Source organism: Tenrec ecaudatus, chromosome 13 (assembly GCF_050624435.1).
Source record: "Tenrec ecaudatus isolate mTenEca1 chromosome 13, mTenEca1.hap1, whole genome shotgun sequence".
NCBI classification, from domain to species: domain Eukaryota; kingdom Metazoa; phylum Chordata; class Mammalia; order Afrosoricida; family Tenrecidae; genus Tenrec; species Tenrec ecaudatus.
In genome coordinates this window covers 64,118,411-64,143,988 of record NC_134542.1, presented here as the reverse complement: position 1 = coordinate 64,143,988, position 25,578 = coordinate 64,118,411, and the positions used below count along the sequence as shown (strand labels likewise).

General features: G+C 46.9%; 1 protein-coding gene across 4 annotated transcripts in view; it reads right to left on the bottom strand.

Moving 5' to 3' along the window:
* Nucleotides 1-25,578, bottom strand: part of WIPF1 (WAS/WASL interacting protein family member 1) — a 131,222-nt gene that overhangs the window by 37,234 nt on the left and 68,410 nt on the right. The window contains exon 1 of one of the 4 annotated variants that reach the window (XM_075529003.1): nucleotides 7,559-7,726. The exons of the other annotated variants lie outside the window; for them this stretch is intronic. The gene's annotated coding sequence lies outside the window, so the exon portion shown is untranslated. Of the gene's footprint in view, nucleotides 1-7,558; nucleotides 7,727-25,578 lie in introns of those variants that run through there. 4 annotated transcript variants of the gene reach the window in all.

Here is a 25,578-nt window from a genome sequence, read left to right as displayed (position 1 = left end):
ACAGTTCCTCATGTTGTGGCGACACCCCCCAACCATAACATTATTTTTGTTGCTACTTCATCACTGTAACTGTGCTACTGTTATGAATTGGGCGACCTTGTGAAAGGGTCATTTGACCCACACAAGGGTCGCGACCCACAGGTTGAGAACCACTGCTCTAGAGGACCCTTGGTAGCTAGCCATAGCAGTCTACTTAAAATAAAAAATCTCAGTTCCACTCTGCCATGCACAGGGTCACCATGAGTCAGAACTGGCTCCATGGCAGAAGTACACCAGCCTGTGTGATCCTGAGGTCTTGAAGGGATCAGGTATCAGGCATCAAAGAACAAAAAAAATCCTATCATTGTGAATGAGGGGGAGTGCGGAGTGGGGACCCAGAGCCCATCTGTAGACAACTAGACATCCCCTTACAGAAGAGTCGTGGGGAGGAGATGAGCCAGTCAGGGTGCAGTGTAGCAACGATGAAACATACAATTTTCCTCTAGTTCTTTAATGCTTTGTCCCCATGCCCCCACCCCTCCACTATCATGATCCCAATTCTACCTTACAAATCCATCTAGACCAGAACATGCACCCTGGTATAGATCAGAGCTGGAAACACAGGGAATCCATGACAGATGATCCCTTCAGGACCAATAATGAGAGTAGAGATACCCGGAGGGTAAGGGTAAGGTGGGGTAGGAAGGGGAAACCGATCACAAAGATCTACATATAACCCCCTCCCTGGGAGATGGGCAACAGAAAAGTGGATGAAGGGAGACATCAGACAGTGTAAGACATGAAAAAAAATTATAAATTATCAAGGGTTCGTGATGGAGGGAGGATGGGGAGGGAGGGAAAATGAGGAGCTGATACCAAGGGCTCAAGTAGAAAAAAATGTTTTGAGAATGACGATGGCAACACAAGTACAAATGAGCATGACACAATGGATGGATGTGTGAATGGTGATAAGAGTTGTACGAGCCCCCAATAGAATGATTAAAAATTTATAATAACTGGCCCCATGGCACTTGCCCACCCCAAGCATTAAACATGTGGACTTGCTTCCCTAGAAGAGGGACTTCCTTAGTCTAAGTAGAATTCCCCAAGCTTAGGCAGGGCCCAGCCGTCCCTCCACTGGTGGAGAATAGCCCACATCAGAATCAGAACCAGGACTTGCTGAAGAGCCTCAGCATCAGAACATAAGCTCTAACAGATCAGCAGTTCCTAGGAGGAAACTAGGACAAGGGAAAGGAAGGGGCCAAGGCTCCCCAATGTGCCCTCTGCCCCAAAGGGATCTGTCCTACATCAGAATCAGCAGTGTGCTTTCTGAGAGCCAGGAGCTGAGGCTGCTGGGCGTTGTCAAGTTGGTTCCAGCTCTACTATCTCTGTGTACCATGGAACAAAGCACAGCCTGGCAGGTGTGGTAGGTTTGGGCCCATCGTTGCAGCCACTGGGCCAGTCCCTCTCGTTGAGGGGCTCCCTCTTCTTGATGACCTTCCGCTTTACCAAGCATCATGTCCTTCTCCAGGGACCGCTCTCTCCTGATCACATGTCTAGAGTATGCGAGTCTTGCCATCCTCGCTGCTAGCGAGCGTTTTGTCTGTGCTTTTTCTAGAGCCGACTTGTTTGTTCGTTTCTACTAAAGTTGGAGCATCACTGAACTCCATCCACACCTAGGACCCTTGTTCTCCCACCCGGCCCTCATCCCAGGCACTGGTCTGCTGAAAACACACACTTTGGAAAAGGAATTTCATTTCAGAACAGTATCTTTTGAGAATAATTTCCATATTTAAGTAACCTTCATCACAGGAAGAAAAGTCAGACTTCTGTAAAGGTCCCAGTTAGTGCCTGGTTGAGGGAATGCTGCAGAGATAGAAAATCATTTTGGTTTTACCTACGGCTTTCAAAAAATCACTGTTTACCAATTACACACTGTGAATATTACAAGATAATGACTTTTAATGTAATACTCATTAATTGATTTCTCAATCAAGAAATCTCCAAATTGTCATACGCTAAGAAATTAAACAGAACGAAATAGCTTGGATCTTAGGATGTGGGAGTTGTTGCCAAAGTTTTAACTGAATGAGTTACTTACAAATCATCAAACTCTAGGTGGGAAATGGCTGAAGTAAAGAGAGACTTTATCAGTAAACTTTTTAGAAAAGCACTTGTACTGCAGCAGAGGGACTAGAGCAGAATTATTTCATATAAATGATCCAAAGATTGATATGTGTGGCTGTTCTTGTCTGCATACAGACACACACTCATATATCTACAAACACACATACACACACCACGCACACTGACACGCAGAAATCTTGGATTTTATTCATTTTGTGATTGGTTACCTTAGTTGGTGCACTGAGTTGAATTGTATCCCCCAATACATGCTGCTGTCCTGACCCCCGTTACCCATGAATATAACCTTATTTAGAAATAAGATCTTTGCAGATAAAATCAAGTTATGAGGAGAGAATTATGGTGGACACTGATACAGACTGGTGTTTTTACAAGGAGAGAAGAGGTGGGGGTGGGGAGAGCTGGCAATTCGAAGTGACTTGGAGTGATGCCTTCACAAACCAGGGAGAGGAACGGAAAGAATCCTCCTGGGGAGCCTCCAGAGGAAGAACCGCACTGCCACGCTGACTGTGAGGGACAACATTTCCGTCATTTGAGGCCACCAATTTGTGTTCATGTTATGGCAGTCCAAGGGAAGTAACACAGTGTGGCTTTACTATAAGTAGATCAATATCCCGGTTCAACATGTTAGACATGAGCCCCTACCAATGAGCAGCTCTTCTGGCCTGTGCTCATCTGCTGAATAGTGGGATGGGTTACACGGGCCACCCTGTGAGAAAGTCTGAGTTCTCAGACCACTCCTCACCCCTGCAGTGGAAAACTTCGCCCCAAGCACTGGCCGACCAGAGGCTCAACCACAGCCCCAGGGCTGCAGACTTGCAGGCCTGCTGGGGAAACTCATGGTTTCTTCTTCAATGCGTCCATCTGAGAAAGCCACTGACGCCCTGAGTAGAAATAATCAATCTCCTTAGGATCCAGAGAATTCATTTGAGGTTGAAATAAATTGTTCCTTAGCTTTTCAGTCAGATTCAAAGTCAATCTAGATCGCTTTTTGTGTGATGCCCGCATGCAGAGTGACTCTGGGAGGGGAGAGGCCCAAACTTCCTGCCCCATGAACACAGCTGGTAATCCCCTGCAGGCCAGTCTCCAGGCCTGAAGGGTGGGGACCAGAATCGGTCAAGTTTGGTTAGATAAGAGAAAGGTTTATCCAGTTACATTTTTTCATTATTAGAAAAATAGAAAGCATTTCACTCTATAATTCTTGCCCAAAGTCACCCTTACGTAGCACCTTTGTGAACAACACAGAACACCTGGGCATACACAGACACACTTGACACTTATATATTAACAAAAGGAAATTTATAGTCCATACAATTGCATAGTGTTCTAATGCAAGAAGGCTCCTAAACTTGTGCTGAGTTACTACAACGCAGCAAATGATTGTGAGGGAATTCATTACAATGGCAACGGCAGTCCAAAAGTAAAACTCACTTAGCAAACTCAGACTGCTGCTAAAATCCTGAAAACTTACAAAGCCCCTGTAGATTTGGGATTCCCACTCATAGTTACTTGAGAGACTCTTCCGTGAGGGAAACTTAGAGGGATGTATTTAAGATCAGAAAACCATTAGAACAAATTAAGATGAATTTAGCTTTGTTTTCAACTTCCGGTAAAAAAGCTCAACAGGAAAATGGAGGCTCACAGTAAACCACAGTCATCCTGTTTCTTTAGCACAATCTCTTCACAGCTGCGGTTGCCTGTAGTTTCGACTTCTTGGCGGAGTCGCTGTGCTGCCTCTCTGCCTCAGCCGCCCCCGCAACGTGCGTGTGGGTTGGCCATCTCGCAAACTTTTAATTCTTTGCAGAAAGGCTTGTTTCTGTGATTGTTACGTTTCTTCTCTCCGGCGGAAGAAGGCCCTCACCCACAGGGCTGCAGGGGATGGGGCAACTGACACAAGAGGAAAAAGAAAATGAGAAAGGGCCCTCAACCTAAGAGGAAGCAGGAGGCAGCGGAGAAACAAGCTTTACTTGGCAACCAGAAGCAGCCTCACCTCTGTCCTCCTTGGGAGCCTGTGCGTGGAGCGCTTGCGTGCCAGAGCCTATCCTCTCTCTGTGTTCATCAGTAGCTCCAGCAAGAGCTGAAGGGAGTTCTGCTTAGGCTGTCTTCTCAATTGTGTCTCTGCCCGAACGTTGCGGGCCCGTGGCTATTTTAGAAATGCTTGTTCTGCCCCCAGCCCTGGTGGCACACTGGTTATACACTGGGCTGCTAACAGAAATGCTTGTTTTGGGAAAACAGGTGATGTGGCATTTTTCAGACAATGCGTGTTCAAGCATCTACAGTGTCATGAAGACTAGCTGGAAGGGGGGGAACAGACTCACAATTCTCCTGTGAGAATAACCGAGGGACAAATAAAGCCGGCTGCCACCTCAGAAGGACTTTAAACCTGCTTGTCAGGTAGTTCATTTGAAAATTAGACAGTTACCAGTGTAACAGGATGCCAGGAAGCCGAAGGTTATCTGAATGAGCTTCATGCTTCTCATACTGAACCTGGGGAGGGTTGGGGGAAATGCTTTCTACTTTACCCAAGTAACCAAAACACGCCCGTTGTCTCCTCACAGCATCTAGGTGCTCTCATTAAAGGGGTCAAATCGCAAAGCCAAACTTTCCCCCAAATCTTGAGAACCACATGTAGTTTTACCAAAGATTAAATGTTCCTCACCCTCTTCCCAGACACAAGCGAGGCACCTGTATTAACATGGGTGATGTACAAGAGAGCGTCACAAGGTTCTTGGGGAACTCCATTACGTCTTCATTCCATTAGTCCAGAGACTATTTGAAGCCCCCTTATAGTTCCTTCATTTTATCAGTGTAAGCACTGCCTTGTAATGTCAGCAGAAATCCACCCACTTTACTCCATAAAGGTGAAAATCTAAGAGAAGAATGCTACAAGATGTCTTACTTGAGAGTATTAAAGATATTTACTATTGTTGTGACTTTTCAAGCAAAATATTTGGGTAGCCGTAGATTTCTAGGATTGGAAATATCCGATAAACCACACAATTTATCACAACGTCTCAAAACTGCACCGACACACAAACGACCCCTTGTGCTGGTATCAAACTTCTGCACACTTGCTCGCAAAGGGCAGACTAGCTAGCCTCTCCAAAATGCTAGTTTCTGCAAAAACAGCTCCCTAGGGTTATTCGAATACAATACAAAGGCAAGTGGTTAATAAATATCAGTCATTATTTATAAAATAAAATAAGCAAAATGCATCATAAGGGGCTGGACACACAATCGTAAGTGCTCGGTAAGTGTTGCCTGCTTTCCCTCACCTGACCATGAGGAAGACAAACCAAGAGCTGATTTAAACTTAGCCTACACGTCTACCTGTGCATACATGTATTCCACACGGACACTGAAGATGTGTGTGAGGTATATTTTAAATGGATTAGAAAAAAGCATACTCATTAAGCCATTCCTTATTGTTATTATTTCCAGGTTTAATTTTCCAGTCAGAGGCTTGCAAACCACCGGGAGCTTCAAAAGCTGGTGGAAAAGTGCATTATCTTTCCATTCCACATTCGCATGAACTTTTGGGGGACAGCTACCCTCTGCCCACACAGACGGATCCGTAACAGCCCAGTTTGGAAAAACAAAAATGAGTCAAATCTTTAAGCAGAGATTTGAGACCACTGAACTAGCCAGAAACATCTAAAGCGAATGTTCTGCTCGGGAATGAAGCGCTGCCTCACACATCCCTCTCCTGCCCGGGCTGGAGAACTTCCAGCATCCGGCCACATCGAGGATTTAACGCCATCGAGAGCAGGATGAAACTGCTGCTCAAACCCAAGGAACACCGGTCCCCGTGGGGAATTCTCTGAGTCCCGCACTTCATTCGGCAGGCTCAAGGTTTAGGTACTGGAGTAGTGGAAGAGCTGTGGGTAATTAGCCCCTGAATGACCTCTCCCAATGGCATTAGCAAGCCGGACTGATCGTAGATAAACTCTCTAACCTTGATGAGCCTATAGAGGAGCCCTGGTGGCACAGTGGTAATAGCGCTCAGCCTGACACCGAAAGTTCAGCAGTTGGAACCCACTGGCTGCTCTGCAGTGGAAAGATCAGTCAGTCTGCTTCCGGAAACCCGCGCTCTGCAGAGAAAGAGGTGCCAGCCAGCTTCCAGAAAGAGTTATAACCTTAGGGGACCCGATCGCCACGATGGACACATAACCACACACACCCCTCTACAGGGGGAATTTCGAACACCAGAAAACATGGGGAAGGGAGGCAGCGGTCAGTGTGAGAGATGGAAATAATAATAATGTACAAAATATCAGGGGGTTATGGGGGGTGGTGGTGGAAGAGCTGAGACCAAAGGCTCAATCAATAGAAAGTAAATGTCTAGAAAAGAATGAGGGCAACATTAGGTACAAACATGCCTGATTTAATCGATGGATGGATTGTGATAAGATTGTGATAAGAGTTGTACGAGCCCCAATAAATGATTAAAATACAAAATGAGCAAGAAAAAGAAAAGAGAAAAAGATTTATAGCCTTAGAAGCCCTTATGGGGCAGTTCTACTCTGCCCTGTAGGGTCACTCTGAGTCAGATCAACTCAGCGGCCATGGGTTGGGTTGGACAGACCCATCAAAAGAACGGCTTTAACTAGATCATGTTCCAGTTCAAGAGCAACCTAACGTTGTGAAATTAACATATAACCCTAAGCCCCACGATCCAAATGCATGATACAGGGATGGGCCCATGCTTACTGACCTGAAAACTTTCCCACGTGTCTCATCCGCTCTCATCATCTTGTCTCCCCTCCGCACCCCCGCTGCTCCCATCCCTTCTACTTAGCCAGATCTCTCTGCAGCCCTTTGCCCTAATTCATCACGTCTCCATTTTACCACACTCTCTACACAGGATATGCCAGCTGTCTTCTTCCCCAAAGACACCCTGGCTTAGAAATGGGCTTGTTTGGGACTTGAACCTACGTCGGTAGCCAGGGAATGGCAGTGGTTTAACACCAGGCGCCTTGGTTGGGGACTTCCACTGGTCTCTTTAACCTCAACAGCAACCACGGCGCTGGCCAAACCACAAAGCTGCCTTTGAACAGAGCCAGCTGTGTGGACAACTGCTTCGTACACGGAGAGGAGATGTTCCCAGGCACACACGCTCATTTTCAAGGTTAACAAATAACTGAAACAACAGCAACAAAAAACCTCCCGTGGACCCAAACTTGTCCAGTGGTCAGGAAAAATTCTACCGAGAATTTGGCATTTTTCTTTCAGCTCAAAACACAAGTTCTGAGTCACCCACACGCCCCGGGGTGGTGAACTAGTATTTTTCTTATGCGACAGGAAAAGATCCTGTGGTCTTCTACTGACGAATTAAACACGTTTATCTGGACATACATGGCCCAGTAAGAGCCACTTTGTTCCTGCCTCTAGTCAGTAAAGGAAACACATCTCCATTGAATACCATTTTTCTTACCGTTCGAGGATACTGCAGGCCAGGTAGAAGACATAGGCAGACAGAGAACAAGCGCGCCCTGAGCCACGAGAGAAAGGTGCCCTGGAAAAGGCATCTTCTTGTAACGCACACTGGAGGTCGTTAGCCAGCCATTTTGGACCGGCTCCGGCCCCGGCCCCGGCCCCTCGTGAAATGTGACATACTGAGTCAGAGGAAGGCGTCCTCTGTGGCTATTCGCTTCCTGTCTGATTAATCTGTTGCTTGTTCCTTCCTCCTTTGCCGTAGAAAAAATAAACTAGATTGGTTTTACTTAAGAGGCAAACAAGAAAAAGAAAATTCTAAATAAATAAAAACAATACGTACGTGTTTCTGCCTCAAAGGGTGTAATTAACCCATATGGTGCAGTGACAAGAGATCAGTCCCCCTCTCCCCCGCCCCTCTTGCCCCCCCCCACCAGTCTGGTTAACAGCTCAGCTTTGTTCTAGGCATGAAGATAAATAGCTGTTCACAACAACTTGCAATTCCTTCAGGAAAATTCTATTTGAAAACCTGACTTTCAATATTGACTCTTCCCCTCAGTAATTAAGGAAGAGAGTCACTCAAAGACATAAATGCTCTTGACTACACTAGCGATAGGGTAAGTGGTCCTTCCTCATCTGCAGCGCCTTCGAGTGGGGGAGGAGGGAGAGAGTTGCCAATGCAGGGGAAGAGAGAGCAGGTCAGGTGCACAGGCAAATCAGGTCTGAAATGTGATTTGGGACCTAAGTGGGGAAAAATGATATGCAGCTCAATTCTACTGCAGATTCTGCACTTCCTACACCCTAGTGTTTGTTTTCTGTCCTCTGTGCTTCAGGGGAGGGGCGCTGTGGGTCGGCACTGGGTCACTATTCAAAAGGTGGGCGGTTCAAGCCCACAGCCACTCCGAGAGAGAACGAAGAGACTGTCTGTCCCCATGGGATGCACATTCTCGGAAACACAAGTAGGGCGGACACTGACTTGATGGCCGTGGTCTGGGCACTCCCTGGGGGCAACAGCTGCCCCATGAAGCCGACTGACGGAAGCACCGAGAGGAGGGCTGGAGGGCAGCCATACTTCTAATCAGTACTGAGGGATGCTAACAGGTGGGTGGTTAATAGGATGGATGTAGAAAATGTTGTTAGGTGCCGTCGAGTTGATGCCAACCCACAGACCCAGGCACGGGAGAATTGCAAGGCTATTCTCTATGCCACCCTATGCCACAACTGTAAAAGACCCTGAACCTTGAAACTGAGAAACTAGAACTCGTTGGACGAAAGAAAAATAGAAGTATTTCATATACCAACTTCACTGTAAAATCTGAATGGTGCTTCCTGATTTTGCTGGGCTCAGACAAAAAAAGAGGCATGAAAAGACCACACATTGCCCAATATTCTCAGCCTCCTAAATCCACTCAGGTGGCTGCTGAAATGTGTGCGTGGCGCATGGGGGTGGGGGTAAGGAGTGGTAACAGGAGGCAAGGCACATAGGATTTGGTAGGTGGAACCAGGAGCGTGCAATTTCCTACAAGGATTACCACAGTCCCACCCGAAATTCCAGTGCAGGTGTAGATAACATCTTAAGTTTTTTGAGATAAATGTCTACCTGTATGGGCAGTTTCAAGATGCCATGTTGTTACTGCCGGTCGCTGTAGAGTCGATTGCAATTCACAGCAACATCATGTGTGCAGAGAAGCAGAGTGCCAGGCCTGTCTTCAAAGGTGGCTAGTAGTAGAGCAATGGACCACGGTGCCAACCAGGGACTCTGTGATGCTAGGGCCTGGGCAGAATTCCTGGAAGTAGAGCTTCCAAGGATGAGTGACCAGGAGTGTCCTACTTTGCTAGGATTCACTTTGTTTTCCTTGACAAGGCCTGGAGTCTAAAGACACTCCGTCTAGTGAGTGAATAAAGGCACGCAGCCGTCAGGCCAAGCAGGAGGTGGGGGACTGCAGCTATCACCCACCCAGCCCTCTGTCAGACCCCCCACGAAAACCGAACACTTGATAAACTACCGAGTAAATGCTTCAGTGACCTTTTGGGGAAGTCTAAGTATAGTTGGGTCTAAAATGAGAACTTGGTCAGTATGATGATATCTCTGTATATTTATAGAATTATTTTGAAGTTGTTTAAGTAAGGCACTACTCTCTCTCTCTCTCTCTACACACACACACACACACACACACTCAGCAAACATGACAGTTCACAACAAGTCCCATAACATTAGGGAAAGCTCAAGTAGATGGGGAGGGGGCAGGGTTATCACGTAGGAGGCTGAGAAACGGAAGGGAGTCTTCGCTTAGTTTGGGTCCTATTCCATTTTTAATGAAGACTTATAAATGCAGTCAGCCTTAGACACAGCTCTGAGGTGTCTGCTGTGCCTCATTAGAACACACACCAGACAAGACTCCCCCCTTCTGAAAAATTCCCCATGGTTTCTCATTGCACTTCCAAAAAGTCCAAACTTTCCCCCAAGGCCTCCCAAGATTCACCCATCTAACCTTCTCTGATTCCTCTGCCTTCACCTCAACCCCGTGTGCCTCCCAGCGCTCTTTCTTTCCCGTCCCTTAAACGCACCAATCACATTCGCTATCATGGGTTCTGCACTCGGGAGCCCTCCGGTCTGGAACTCTCTTTTCAGGTCTCCTAGCCATTCTTGCAAGGATCCTTGGTGGGGGCGTGGCTCTCTGTTGGGCTGCTAACTGCAAGGTCAGGAGTTTGCAACCACCTAGCCACACTGTGGAGAAAGACAGTGCTCGGTTCCTGTAAAGAGTTGTTCTCTTGGAAACTCCCAGAAGCAGTTAGTTCTACTCTGTCCCCTAGGGTCACTGTGAGTCAGCACTGACTCAATGGCAGTGAGCTTGTGTTGGGTACTCATTCTGTAAGGAACTCCGGGGCACAGTCGGCACCACTTTTGCAGGGAAACAAGATGGATTTGTAGTGACGTTTGGGAAGGCGTTTCCAAATAAGTTTGGCAACCCAGGAGGGTGACAGAGCAGAGCATAAGTCAGGGGCATCATAAGGATGGGAGCTTGAGAGTGGCAGATCTTAGAGAAGCTGATTTAAAAAGCGTGCCTGTATTAAACCTTTCTCTCAATTGAGCTTCAGTAAATAGAAAACGAGCCCGTGTTTGAAGGGACTTCAGCGAGTCTTGGAAACCCTCTACAGGGCTGCCATGCGCTGGGATCGACTTGAAGGCGGCGGGTTTGGTTTCGCTTTACATAAATGTTAGGTAGTTTTGTTGTTGTTCTTGCGGCTGTTATTACCATCAAAAGCCAAAGACAAGTGGGTTGAAAATATGTGGTAAATAAAGGCAATCACAGTTGTGAACTTGAGAGAGAATGTTACATGCAGCTGTTCTCCGTCAAGCCATGGGTCAGGCTGACTAATGGTGGCGCAGAGCAATCATCAACAGGCTCTCAGACAGTCAGGTGAAAGCGGTCCCCGGGCCAATAGGAACCATGACACCTAGAACAGCAAACAGCAGCCGGGCACTGCTCACCGGCCCCCAAAGCAGAAAAACCACAGCAGTGACACTCCTGCATGGCCCCACATCATTATAGACCAAATCAGGGCAAGAGCAACATGCATGAAATATGAGAACTTTAGGTTGTTAAAAATAATCCTAGTTTCTTAAGTTGTTTTTCCACGACTTTGGGGTATAGTGTAGAATTTGCTCTTGTGGTAGAGAGATGTTTTATAATATGAGGGGCGTCAAACACTTTGTGGTGCAATCGATTAAAAGACAATAGATTTTTTTCCTACAAACTTTTAAAAGGTTCCCCTCACCCTCCCGAATCTTGGACCATCTTTGCCCCTCCCCCACCCCCGGCCTGGGGCTATCAGGTGATAAAAAGTTTAGAAAATATCAGTGATGATTGTGTAACATTTTCAATATAACTAATGCCCCTGAAATGTACATTTAAAAATAGCTAAACTGGCACATTTTGTTATCCATATTTGACCATAATAAAATGTACCAACCATATAGAAAGCATGGAGAACTGGGCGGGACTATAAATGAAACAAATTTGGCCGGGAGATGGGTACTTTTAAATGGGTGAGGAGCACCTGGCAGTTCTTCACCCCGTCCTACTTGTCAGTTATTTCATAAACTGAAATCCTTCATGGTATCAAGGCAAAGAATAAATAAAAATTTTTAAAATGACTTGTAGTTCGCTCCCTTCTTCATCCGCTATAGGATGTTAAAGAGGTTTGCTCACTTTTTTATCTGCTCCATCCTGCGGGCCACCAGATGTCATCTTGGAGACTCAACACTCTCTGATGAAGAGGGATGGAGACAGAGGGCGGCTCCCTTTTCAGGGTTCAGATCTCAAGGAAGGAGAGCACAAGTGGAGAGTGAGAGGCTGAGAGCCAGCTCGTGCAGGGTCTTGCCAGCCGAGGATGACAGCTCTCAAAGTCTGAGACCCAGAGAGACGGGCAACAACAACAACAACAAAAGCAAAATCCCAATCAGCCAGCCAGGAAACAAAAACAAACGGCTTTTCTAGCTGAGCGCTGCCCAGTAGAAAGAGAACCTCAGCCCCGGGTGTAACTATACTTCCTAGTGGTCACATTCAAAATATTAGAAAAAGTTGAAATGATAAATGATTTGGGTTTTTTTTTAACACATATAAAAATGCTATCACTTCAGCATGTCATCAAAACTTAAAACTATTAATTAGCTAGTTTACATTCTTTCCCACCCTCCCCACATTAAGTGGACACCACCAAGACTGATGGATACGATTGGTGGGCAGCAGTTGCTGCCGACCTGGACAGTACACATGGCCACGGTGCGTGCCTGATGGGAAGTGGGGCTGCCTGCGTCCTGCTTTGTCCCTGGAAGGACGTCTGGCCGGTGACACCTGACAGATGCTCAAGCCCTGCTGGTCCTGCGGAAGCCTTGGGCTGAAGCCTGGACTATGACTTCAGGACTAATGGGCTTATTGTGTCCAGCGCCATTCCCTAAGCCAGGGCATTGATTAGGTATTCATGGGTTGGTGGTCCATAGGATGTGAGAGCTAAATGAGTGTCATTAGTCTTGATGCTCCCAACCCCCAGCTGAGCACTGCGAGGCTTCAGAAGAAATGCAGGGACTGAACATCTGCAGTAACTTTGCAGCTTACATCCAGTCAGGTCTGAAGTCTTTGCCAAGACTGGCAAGACCCTCCATGACCTGACAGTGAGCTCCTCAGCCTCTACCTCTTTCCTGTTTCTCTGAGTCCTCTTCCCAGCTCCCTGGATGGGAGCTTCGTGCTTGTTGTACCTTCTTCCAAGAACACCTTTCTTGGATATTCCCGTGGCTTTTCCCCCTCACTCCATTTACATTACACGCGCTACTTGGTCTGCTCTTTCCACTAGCGAGGCAGTTTGCCATGTTCGCTGTTGTCTCCCCAGCTGGCTTAGAACAGTGACATACGGTAGGTTGGTCAAAACATATTTGGGAATGAAGTCTGAAAGTTTCCAGCTCGAGGTTGAGTTTCATGCTTCCATGAACATGGGGCTATCAGTATGCTGCCCCACACTTGACTCTTGGAAGGGAGGAGCCAGGGTCGGGCAGGAAGGTGCTCTTACTCCTCCAAAACCCCAGGAAGACCTTGCTTTCACTGGCAGGTGTTGACTCAGGGCAGTCATTGAAAAAGCGACACTGGACAACTCCCTTTCTTCAGCAGGGCTATTTGCCATGGCCAGGCTCTGACAGGGCCATTCAGATGGGGTCAAAGGGAAATGCCATTCAGGCAGGAGAAAGAAGGAGAGCCCAGAGCTATCTAGAAAGACTGTCGATGGCTCCCTTAAGGCCACCACACAGCGGACACCCAGAACCCTCAGTGCTAAGGACACACAGTGAGATCCCTGGCTGTCCACGTGGCAGGAAGATACCTGCTTGGCAAACCCAACCAACAGAACCAAAAAGCGGAGGCTGGAGCATAACCAACCTTACTTTGTTGGGGACAGAATGCGTTTCACATGTGAAGACCATCAGTGTCGCTTCTGAAAGCAGTAGCATCGTTTTGGTAAATGAATTAAAACACAAATGTTTCCAAGTCAGTCCCCAGTATCCACGTCCCAGGGGAAAACCTACATGAGCTAGAGAGCGGTTTCTTACAGCCCAAAGCAGACTGGAGGCGAGTCCCTTTCTCCCATCCTGCCACGCATGTACCTGTGCGTGCACACCCCAAAGACTCCGGACCTCACTCCTGTTGCTGATCATTAGGTCTGAAGTCCAGGGCGGGTCTTTAGTTATTTGTGGGCTGGGGACAAATACTTGGATATCTGTCCAGCTATGTGGTTACTGGGTATCTTCCACTTCAAGACAGAACCATATGAACAATGAAATATGAATGGCCTTCAGAGTGTCTGTGGAAATTATTAAAAACAAACAAAAGGAGTTGTGGAAAATGGAGTGAAAAGATAATGGGATTTTTGCACGGACTTTCTGGAGGCACTCAGACTTGCCTTGGGGCGTTCAGGAATCAAGCGTATATACAGCTCTGCCCCTTTAGGCCTGACATCGCCCACGTGCACACTGCAGGAAGGGCTCAGTGACCCAGGACTCTGTGGGGCCCTCTGACTGCGGAAGCCAGGCGTGACTGGTGCACCTGCTACCTGGGAGATCCAGCCTCTCTGGGGTGGATAGGAGATGGGTGCATTTGTTTGCCACTATAATGGGTGGGCCTCTGAGGTTTCCTCCATTTTACATACAAATGCAAAGTCGTTGCTGCACGGTTTTATGATGTCCTGCCAGATGAATTAAGTACTTTGTTTTATTCAGAGGATAGAAACCCATGCTCCCCTGCCCCAGACGTTGCCACTATGGGCACTTAAATATCTATCTCTTATCGGAACTGACCTGCAGTGGTAGCTGCCGCCTTCCCAGGCGTTTCCAATGGATGCAGATTTCAATGCATACAGCCAAACACTTGGCCCTTTTCTTCGTTGCTTGCTAATTAAGTAATTAACCTGATCACTTACAAACTGCAGTGAGTTTGTAATATACTACGTCTTTTTAGTTATCTCTTTACAAATAGAGATCATATGGATTTTAAAAATTAGGTGTGACGTCAGATTATTTTATTTGTGAAGTTACAGAAGATTGGGAGGAGGGCGTTGGAAACCATTCCTACAAAAAACAAAAAGAAAGGCTGGCCGTGGGGGAACGGCTTTCTTGTTTCTGAGAGATCCTGCTCTTCTCCAAGGCTTGGCGGAGACAGAATTTGTTCCACTCCAGGAACCTCAGGCACCCAGCTGATTCTGTGACTTCAAGAACTTCCCCTGCTCACTGGGCGGCTCTGCCTTCCCAAGAAACTGACTGGGAAAACAGACTCTTGGAAAAACACTTCCAAGTTGTCTCTGAGATGGATACCCTATCGGGTCAAAGGTGGGGCCACAAAAATGCTTCCCACTGGAACGTGTATGTGTGTAAATAAATCCCTTCAACTCAAAATATGTTGGCGGGACAACCCAAAAGGATACTGATCACAGGGTGAGAGAGCCCCACCATTTGGTACGTGTCCCAGCCTCGCCTCCCCCGCCACCCCACCCCAGTTGCCGGCTAAAGTGCTTTAGGTGGCTGTTGTGTTTGGGTTTTCTTTTCCTCCGAGCTGACTAAAGGGCTCAGTTCCCTGGTCGCGTGGAAATGGCTTCACTCAAATCTTGGATCAATCCAAATCCATCTGACCATGTCCTAAACTGATGTAAAAGACAGCTCCATGATGACGTTTAAATATTAACTCATTCGAGAGTAACAAACCACAGAGGCTTGAGGTATAAAAACCACCTGTGGCTGATGTGTTGTGGGACACACTCAGGAAGATACATGGACAGAATTAAGCAAAAACCCAATATGTCCTCTCCCTCCCTCAATCCCACCACCATTCAAAAAGCAACGGTGCTAAGAGCAATGAAGCCACGCCCAGTCTAGGTGCTGCTCTGGCCTGCGAGTGGCAGCTGTGTCCTGGCAAGGCACCTAAATCCACATCTGGGCACCTCGACTCGGGCCAACCTGCAAGCCTCACCTCCTCCTAATCTAACAGCTCCTCCCATGCCCACCCTGTGCCGCTTTCACCACGGCTTCCTCCCTCCACATAGCCTCCCCCGGACCTTGCCCGCACTCAGCCTGCTGGCCCTTTTCACCAACCAAAAAAGGATAAAACGATACAGGGCTTTCCCGAAATAGAAATATTTTCGATGACAGTTTTTCCCGCTCACCCTATTTATGGCTTTAACTCCAAGTTAACCAGCCTCCGCTAGAGGCTACTGTGTGTCACTGTCATTCAGCGCATACTCAGCATCTGCTTTCGTGAGCTGGTGAGATGAGGGAAGAAAAGGGATTTATTCTCTCTTCTGGTGGTACAAATGCTTTGCCTTCACCAGAAAGATCAGACCAAAAATGGAGTTTTAGTCTGCGACAGGTGGGGTTACCAAAGAGTCAGAGCAAAGATTTTGTTGTTTGTTTAATGTAGTTTCGACGTTTATGTGGGACCAGCCCATATAATCTTTTACGAAGTGTGAGCTACTTACACAGAGCATCCTCTCGGAGCTCACTGCCAGAGGGCCACTGCAGGAAGAGCCTAGTGCACATGCGCAGTGTCCCACCGTCCTCTGCAGGTTAGCGGTTGCTATCCCAGAAACGTTTACAAATAAGCTTGGCGATACGCTGCCAGGCCGGTTCACAAATGCCCATTTCATTAATAATATGACTAAACTAAATCTTCAGTCCAATGTCTCAAAAGAAAAAACTTTGAAGAGGATGCGGAAAAAGAGGTTCTCCATCACCAAAACCAAAACCAAACTCTGCCGCAGAGTGGATGCAGACTCCAGGGACCCCCGAGGGCGGGATGGAAGTGCCCGGGTGGGTTTTCGAGGACCTAACCATTTACAGGAGGAGAAAGCCTCACTTCCCTCCTTTGGAGTGGCTGCTGGTTTCCAAGGGTTGACTGCGGTTATCAGCCCAATGGCAACACCAGGGCGCCTCCGGAGGCTCAACCCACTGCCCTCGAGCTGATGCTGAGTCCGAGGGAGCGCTGTGCTAACTGCGGATGGGAGTGGAAAGCCCCGCCTTTCTCCCTAAGAGCGGCCTGGTGGGTTTAACTGCTGACCTTGAAGACTACAGCCCAATGCCTAACCACTACGTCACCGGGGCTCCTCCCTCAGCAGGCCATCCTAAACTTTCCTTGGACTCTTAACTCAGAATCCGAAGGCTGTCAACCAGGAATCAGAGGAGAACAAGCTATTGCCTTCAAAGGAGGACGCTGTTAACGCAAGTGATCTGAATTCGTAGATTTGTTGTAGAGAGAGAAAGATAGCTGGTTGGAGGGAGACACCATGTAGTGGAATCACACTGCCCTAGGTTAACGTCGGTAAGTTTCTTCCACTTTTCATCGTTTACTTCCTTTACTTAAAACAAGTATTTTTTCTTAAAAAAAAAACCAACATAAAATTTTATTTTAAAAATCACTTGTGATCACCCAAAGAAAATGAATTAACATCTTGGAGTTTCCTTCCAGTCTCCTGCCACTCCTCCCTGCTCTACCCCCCTCCTACCCTGCCACCTGCTTCTCTCTGGACATTTAAAATTAGCTCACGCTGTATAATAATTGTATATTCTTTTTATATGGCTGTATCATATTCTAATATAATTTTAATAGTTGGACATTTCACTTTATGGTTCTCCGATTTGTGTAAATATTTTTCTCTGTCAGGTATTTAAAACGAGTCAAAATTCACTATTACCAACCCTACTGTGAAAAGGTCAGCAGTCTGAAACCACCAGCCACTCCTTGGAAGAAAGTTGAGGCTTTTTATTCCTCTAAAGCAGTGGTTCTCAACTTTCCTAATGCTATGACCCTTTAATACAGTTCTTCATGTTGTGGCGACCCCCCCCCCACTATAAAATTATTTTTGTTGCTACTTCATAACTGTAATTTTGCTACTGTTATGAATCAAGGGACCCCTGTGAAAGAGTGATTTGACCCCCAAAGGGGTCACGACCCACAGGTTGAGAACCGCTGCTCTACAGTCACAGTCAGTCTCTGGAACCCAGAGAGGCAGTTCTGCCCTGTCCTATAGGTTGCCATCAGCCAGAGTTGCCATCGTTTCTGACCAGTTCCTTAGGATGAATTTATCAGCGTACAAGTACTGAACTAGAAAAAATGTTAAAGGATCTTGACACCAATGGTTACATTGTTTACACAGTATTGTAGCCATTCTAATTCCCACCAGCACTCACGCCCTTTCTTTTCAACATGTGCCCTTAACACTTTTCAAAACCGGTGCCAATTTGACAGGTGAAAAATTGTCCTGTTTGGGTTGTTTTTGTTTTCATTTCTGTATCAGTCAGGCTGACCCTGTTTCATATGTGTACTACTTCTCCACTGGTCATGCATGCTTCTCCATTAATGCTCTGTTATCTGGGGTTTTATTTTTTAAATCACAACCGTTTACTTTGTCCTTTATTTCCTCCATTCTGAACCTACAGATGACCTAAAATCTCCGTGAGTTTTTGTAAACAAAATCAAATATTCAAACCATGGAGGCCTGGGTGGATAGCCATGATGATGATGGTGTGTGTGTTTATAAAACAAATGCTCATAAATCAAGGGCTGCCTCCATTCACGAGACATGATGCAAATGAATTCTCTGAGGCTGCTGCAGTGGTCAATTTTAGATGACACGGCGGTCTACGAGACTTGTCACCATTTCCTCAGGAACGTTTCCAGTGCTGTTGGGACATGAACAAAGGACTTCTAGTATGTCTTCCCACAGTCCGTCTTGTCTGGACATCATCAGCCCCGTGAGCCTTAAGTACAGAAACAGCCATTGTGACCTTGAGTCATCGTCTTCTATCACAAGACCAAAGGCTCCAGGAAAGGAGGAATGATTAGGCTGACCAAGCTTCCTTCATCTTCATCTTCATCAGCCGTTACACAAGGACATTTGGAATTGTCAGATGTATTTAGAATATTTTCCCGACGATTTTAAGTGTGGCAATAAAAACCTCTTTCTTAAGGACGGGTCATTTCCTTGATGATTTACCCCGAGGCCTGGCAGGAAGAACACCCTCTGGCTTCTTAGCCACTTTCAGAGTGGAGGCCCCAGACAGGGTCAGTGTTCAGCTTCTAGGGCTCTTCTTCCTGGGCTTCGATGATGTTCACTGCATGTAGATGGCAGATGCTTCGGGTGAGGCGCTCAGCACATACTGAAGACTCAACAAGGTTGCTGTGTTGTGAGTCCCTTCCAACTCATCGGGATCCTACGTACAACAGAACGACACGCTGCACAGTCCTGCACCGGCCTCACAACGGGTACGTTCGAGCCCACGATTGCAGCCACTGTGTCAATCCATCTAAGGGGGGGGGGGCGTCTTCCTCTTTTTCAACTGGCCGTCTCCTTTGCGAAGCATGATGGTCTCTCCTGATAACATGCCCAAAGTACGTGAGACAGTGTCTCACCATTCTCGCGTCTAAGGAGCACTCTACTGTGCTTCTTCCAAGACAGGTACGTCTTTTGGCAGTCCGTGTCACTGTCAATATTCTTCCAGTTTAGTGACCATCAGATGAAAAACAAAAACAAGAACCAAACCGACTGTCATCGAGTTGACTCTGACTCATGGGGATCTCCCGCGTTTCAGAGCGGAATGGCACTCACTTGGTAGGCTTTTCTTGGCGTTGACCTTTCAGAAGCGGATAACCCGATCTTTCTCCTTTGGTTTCCCTGGGTGGGTTCAAATCACCAACCCTTTGATTAATTATCAAGCATTTAATCATTTTTATCACTCAGGGAGTTCTTAGTTACCATTAAACAAAAAAACAAAACCACTGCCTTGAGTCCACACAGACTGGTGGTAACCCCATGAGTCACGGGATAGAACTGCTCTGTGGGATGTTCCTGGCTGTCATCTTTGCCAAAGCTGATTGGCAGGACTTCCTTCTATGGTCCTGCTGGGTGGAGTCACACTGCCAACATTCAGCTTAGTCGTCCAGCACAGGGGTCTTTATAATGATTTCTCTTTAGTCATTGCTACTTGGTAAGGAAGAAACGGGTGATTTGGGGAGAAACAAAGTTGGTGTAATGTAGACAGGGTGTTTTATTTATGTTGCACATTTATACAATATGTTTTTTCTTCTTCCAAAAAAAATCCCTCCAGATTCCTCACTCTCTCTGAGTGGCTGAAAATGGAACAAAACAGGAGGAAAAGTGAAGCTGAAAACCGAAACGCACTGGGGCCTTCAGTGACAAGCTCACCTCACCAAGAAAACAGAGTCGATAGAGTGGCTCTTGGTTTACAGAGAGAGAAATCCATATGATGTGTGAGTGAAAACTTCACTACTTCATATCGGAGACACAGAGACTCCATTTTTATCAGTTCTACAACTAGTTGAACTCCTGGCCATTGAGTTGATTTCAACTCACAGTCACCCTGTGGGGCAGAGCAGAGCTGCCGCACGGGCTGCCTAAGGTGTGCTCTTTAGGGATGCCGACGGTCACATTCTCTTCCTCAGGAGCAGCTGAGGGCTCTAACCGCCGATCTTCCTGCAGCAGCCAAGGACTCAACGCCCTGCCACCCGCACACCCTCCTCCAAACCAGTTTTCAAATACATTGATGCAAGTTTGAAAAACTGAGGTTGATCCACTCAGTCTGTGCTGGCTCTGCTTAGTCACTAATAATCCTCTGTGTTTTTTGTGACATTCCAAATATCACGAGTCTTACTGAACACAAATCCAGGGAAGCAAAACCAAACCAAACCCCACAAATTTCCTAAAACCACAGTCTCACCTAAAAGTTAGGGGGAGATCAAGGTTAGTGAGTTGGTTTTTATCTCAATTTATTTGCAATTTCTCTGCCACCAATCAGTGAGTTCAAGTTCCAGGAGGAGGATGGGAAACCACTTGTCCTCAAAGCCTCCACCGCGGAGCGCAGGTCACTAAGAAGGCAGCCCAAAGCCCTCTGGGGCAGTGTGACCCACATGGGGTGGGGAAGGCAGTGCTTATTTGCAAGACTGCCTTATTTGATGGTTGCGGGGTGGACAAAGGGAACAGTACCAGCCTGTGAATGTATTTGGATGTGGCGTGAAATGAACGGACAGAAAAACAGGCCCTCGGGTGAGATCTGGTTTCTCTAAGCAAGTGAGGAAACAAATGCATGACTCTTACCATTACGACCAGGTTTGGTCGCCACAGGAGGATGCCCCTCTGACATGAAAGATGCTGGCGCCCACCGTGAACTAAAGTGTCGGCAGACCGGACACCACACAGAAAGCACTTGGAGTACCCAGCTCTGATTGGCAGGGGATTCACGGGAAAACTGAAAAATCACCACTGTGGAATCATTTCCAAATTACAAAGACTTCCGGCTATGAAACTTTCCATTTATCCAAGTTTACTCCTACCTACTGTTAAAAAAAAAAAAAAAAAAAAAACAACCTTGTAGAGGTCATTTTTTTTCTTTCTTAAAAAAAAGCATTTGCTGAGAAAGACACAGCAAAGTATTCAACAAAATGGACATGTACCATGCAGGACATCGAGCTGGGTAACAAGCCCACTCTCTTTTACCGAGTTGTCCTCTCTTATTAATGTAAACCCACTGCCCCTTCAGCTGGCAGCGTCCATTTAATCCCATGCAGAGAGCTCTTACAGAGCATGAAGGCAGGTGTATTCTGACTAGCTGGGCTAAACCATTGTTTGGTTTTAGGAACACTTCAGGGGAACATTTTTGGTCAAAGGTGTAAAGATGAACTCGAGGTAGCAGTTCCAGGGCTCTTTCAGCCTCCGTGGCTCCAGAAAGCTATGGACCATGGAAATTGCAAATCCTGTTCTGCTTTGGGTGGGCATTCTTCTAGAGTCTCTAATGGGGATGTTTAGCAGGGGTAGCCAGAACCATTCGGTTCTTCAGGTCTCAGGGCAATGGGGGCAGCATGTCACGGAGGCGCGGCACCCCGTCTCCGACCCTCCTCCGATTCCTAATCTCCTCCATCTCCTGCATCTCCTGCTGGGGGAGGCACAGCTCTTCATAGTCTTCAGGAGCACTGTCTCCCACAATTGCCCTCGCACAGTGCAAAGCAAACACTGGGGTCATGTTCTTCTTTTTATTTCTTCCTCTCCTCAAATACTGACTACGTGGATCAGAGTTTTTAAAAATGTTTGTATATACACAAAGATGATGTCATCTCGAACAATTGAGAGGCACAAGCAACATGCAAAAGACAAAGGCTTGGAGAACAGTAGTAACATCTAGTCTACCCTGCAAGTGTTAAAGACTACCTGCGGCATGCCTGCGATTAGTCTTACAAATGCAGCTTTAAAAGTGGTCTCTACATTGCAACATGATTTTATTTTAAAATGCTCAAGACCAGTATTGAAACTGTGTAATTTATCATGCAGGAAAGTAAGTGATACCTATGACAGCTTTACTAGAGTTTGTGCTTTGACAAGAAAGAAAAACGAGGGCAGAAAGGGGGAACTGAGCAGAATGAGCTACATATAACCCCTTCCCAGGGGACAGACAACAGAGAAGCAGGTGAAGGTTGATAGGGGTCGGTTTAAGACATAAAAAGAATGATAAATTATTAAGGGTTCACGAGGGAGGGAGGGGGAAACGAGGAGCTGATATCAAGTGGAAAGAAAATGTTTTGAGAATGATGATGGCAACATGTGTACAAATGTGCTCGACACAATGGATGGATGGATGTCTTGTGATAAGCGCTGTAAGAGCCCCCAATAAAATGATATAAAAAAGAAGTTCATGGAAGACCTGGGGCAGCTCGGTAGTGTTCCCTCACTGTAAGCCCCACCTCCACTGGAAGAAGCAATTACATTTTTAAGACTATGAAAATCAGATCTGGTATAAGCTAAATTCATTTTTAATGCATAAATGTGGTGACGTGACTACCACAATAAACTTACTATGGTTATATTTTTAAATGTCAAGCTTCTATTTTTCTTAGCATAATTATAAATGTCCTTAAAGGCTTATGATTTGCTCCTGAAATACTATAAAATACTATGATCTTTATGTTAAAAAGTTGCTTTATGATAAAAGCAACTTATAAATTTGTGGAAAAGGGAGCTACATTTATAAAACATGTGAACAAAAGTACTTTGCAGATCAAAATTTTACAGTATTCCAAAGCAGACCATTGCCCCTCAAAAGATGTTAGACTATAATAAAAAGAGATGTTAAGTAAAGCTCTACTCAACCTTGCACTTTCTAAAACGCATCAGGTATCAAAAATCGAGTAGAAATCTGTATTCCAAAGAGGCCTGGGGATTCTCGGGAAGTGAGGGCAGGCCATGTATGGGGTAGCTGAGGACGTGGGTTTAGTGCAAACGGGCTCTCGTTCCAATGTGAAGACCAACATGTAATATTCACAAAGTGAACCTCTCTGCTGTCGAGCTCAGACGACAGACAGCCTACCCTCATCGTGCGTCAAGAAAAGTGGATGAAAAATAGTTCCACGAAGCGGAGCAAAACCATGAAACACACGAGTCGAGTTGGGCTGCCATCCCTCTGCCATCGCTTTGTTTGGCTAGGCTGGGGGCCAGCAGGAGTAGCTCCCTCTACGCGACTTTTGTCAAAGTAATGGCCTAGAGGAAGTGGTGTGCTGATGCCATGAAATCCCTCCAACACAAAGATCGTTCAAAACGCATCTGTATATGGCGCAGGGGAAACACACAGCTCAGCTAATTCCAACTCCAAATCAACTCAAGAGACCAGTTTACCTTGGCCCAAACGACACACATATGCAGGAAAAGTGGGAGCCAGCAGCTATCCAGATAATTTGTTCGGGCCAAAGGGGACCGCACAGGAAGGTTATCTGCCCTGGCATCAGCTACTCCCCCCTGGACTTCAGAAGCAGAATAATCGGGAGCGTTTGATAGAATTTCACAAGGCTGGTGTTCCCTTTTGAAGCCCCTCCTCTGTCTGAAGCTAATCCCCAGCCTTCAACTCCTGGGCTCTTTCAATCAGGTGCCTTCGAAGGGTCTTCTATCCATAAAGCAATCTTTCAAGAGCCGAAGGAGGGAGTGAGATGTCTAAAACCTTGATTTCACCCTGCTTGGGCTAAGGTGCAACTGCAACCTTTAAAATGACCAACACCGCGTCCCCATTTGTGAGCATGTACAAATGTTCTTCAAATTAATGGAAGTCCGAGACAAAGAGTCATGTCAGTGGTTTTGACAAGCCTTTGGGGCCTATCTGAGAGAATCAGTGATGGTAGTATCAAACTTTAAAAAGGATTTTAATTTTAAATGAACTTAGATTTGAAATATTGAGACACAGAGCAAAGTCCTCATTCTCAACCCCCCCCCTTTCTTAGTTTTACAACAGTGTTTTATGAGGACTTTAGTGTTAACAAAGCCAGAGAAATGCAGGCCTTTGGTTCCAGTCAACTGTAAATCCATCTCACAGTTGAAGACCTTGTATTGATCTTATATGACTTTTAAAAAATTATTTTGGAGAGGAAAGCAGGAAAGAGTCACTGGACTTTAGTTAGACTTGTGTCATTGGCCTTCCACTAAGGAACTTTTTGGTTTATTTTTCAGTTCAAACATTTAGGGCCCAGATCCCATATGGAGACAATTAAATGTGTTTTGAATGATGCTTTCCCTGCTCCTTCAAGTGTTGGCCCTACTATGTAAGCTGGGCAGCACAGGAAGCAGAGATTGGTTGGTCTCAGCCGCAGACGCTTGCTCTTGGGCAAACCCACCAGGCTGTTCCAAGCTTGGCAGCGTTTGCCATTTGTCTTTAGAGGTGGGACACCAGTCACAAACCTCGGTAGCTCATAAAACCCCACATAACCCCTGGGCGGCACTGGAAAAAAACATTGAGCAATACGGGAGAGGACGCTTTCTGTCTAATGTTTCCAGCGCTTCTCTCTGACCAGGAGAAAGACCAAATCCTAGAAGCACCTGGAAAAGACGGGCAGCTAAGAAAGAACAGGATCTTACAAAGCGTGTGAGCACGGCCCCCACATTCCCATGTGCCCATTTCCTGCTGCCCGCACCAGAACAAACGCATTTCTAGCTGACTAGAATCAAGGGGCCCTGGTGGTGGAGTGGCTGCTCGTTGGGCTGTTAACCACAAGGTCCATGGTTCGAAACCAACAGCTGATCCTCGGAAAAAGAAGGGGGCTTTCTACTCCGGAGAGGATTGACGATCTCGGAAACCCACGGGGCAGTGCTATCCTGCCCTGCGGGGAAGGGGTGGGGGGGGGGGGTTAAGGCTGTGAGTCAAGATCAACTTGATGGCAGCGAGGAAGGGAGAGGATCACATACTCCTGCAGTCCGCAGAGCTCAGACAGGGCGCGAAACCTGTTCTCTCCAGAGCCGTCCCGGGCAGGCTGGTCCATGTGCATGTGCATCACGGCTCGGTGACGGCCTCTACGGTAGCGAGCGTGGCCCAGGTGGCGGCTCCATCTGGAAGGCCCACAGGCACGTCCCTGTACCACCTCGTCCCCTGCTGCTTCCCTAGCAAGGCACCGGAAGGCAGCCACGCTGCGCCGTGAACTGGCGCAGGGAGCGAGGGTCCAGCGAAGGCTTCTGAGGGCTCCTTTCTTTTCCACAGCTTAGTCATCGCATCTCCGCCGTGGATTTGAGCAGTCACTCAATTAATCGGTATGTCAGATGGAAAATGCCAAAGGTCATCTTCAGCGGGGTTCTTTGTCCCCCCCCCCATCTTCTAAATGTTGCAACTTCTCTTTGCAGACTGACTTGGAACTCCCTGATCACTTTGTTCATAAGGGCCTGTGTCCCCCGCTTCAGAGGCTCCCACCCCAGTCAACCCAGCTGGACAGGAGCAGGCTACTGGCCCAGGTGGCCAGTCCTCACACTGGAGAGCACACTGTGCGTGTAAACAAAAGGCTCTAACTCACTAGACTCTTCCAATTCCTCCTTGTTGCAGAGAGCTGGCTGGGGCAGGGTGCAGTCGGTTAGCAGCACTGGAGAAGCAAAGAGGCAAGAAGAAATGGCTGAGCCAGTTCACGGGAGGACAGAGATGGGGTGACCGGCTGTCTCCTGGGACAGAGGGAATAG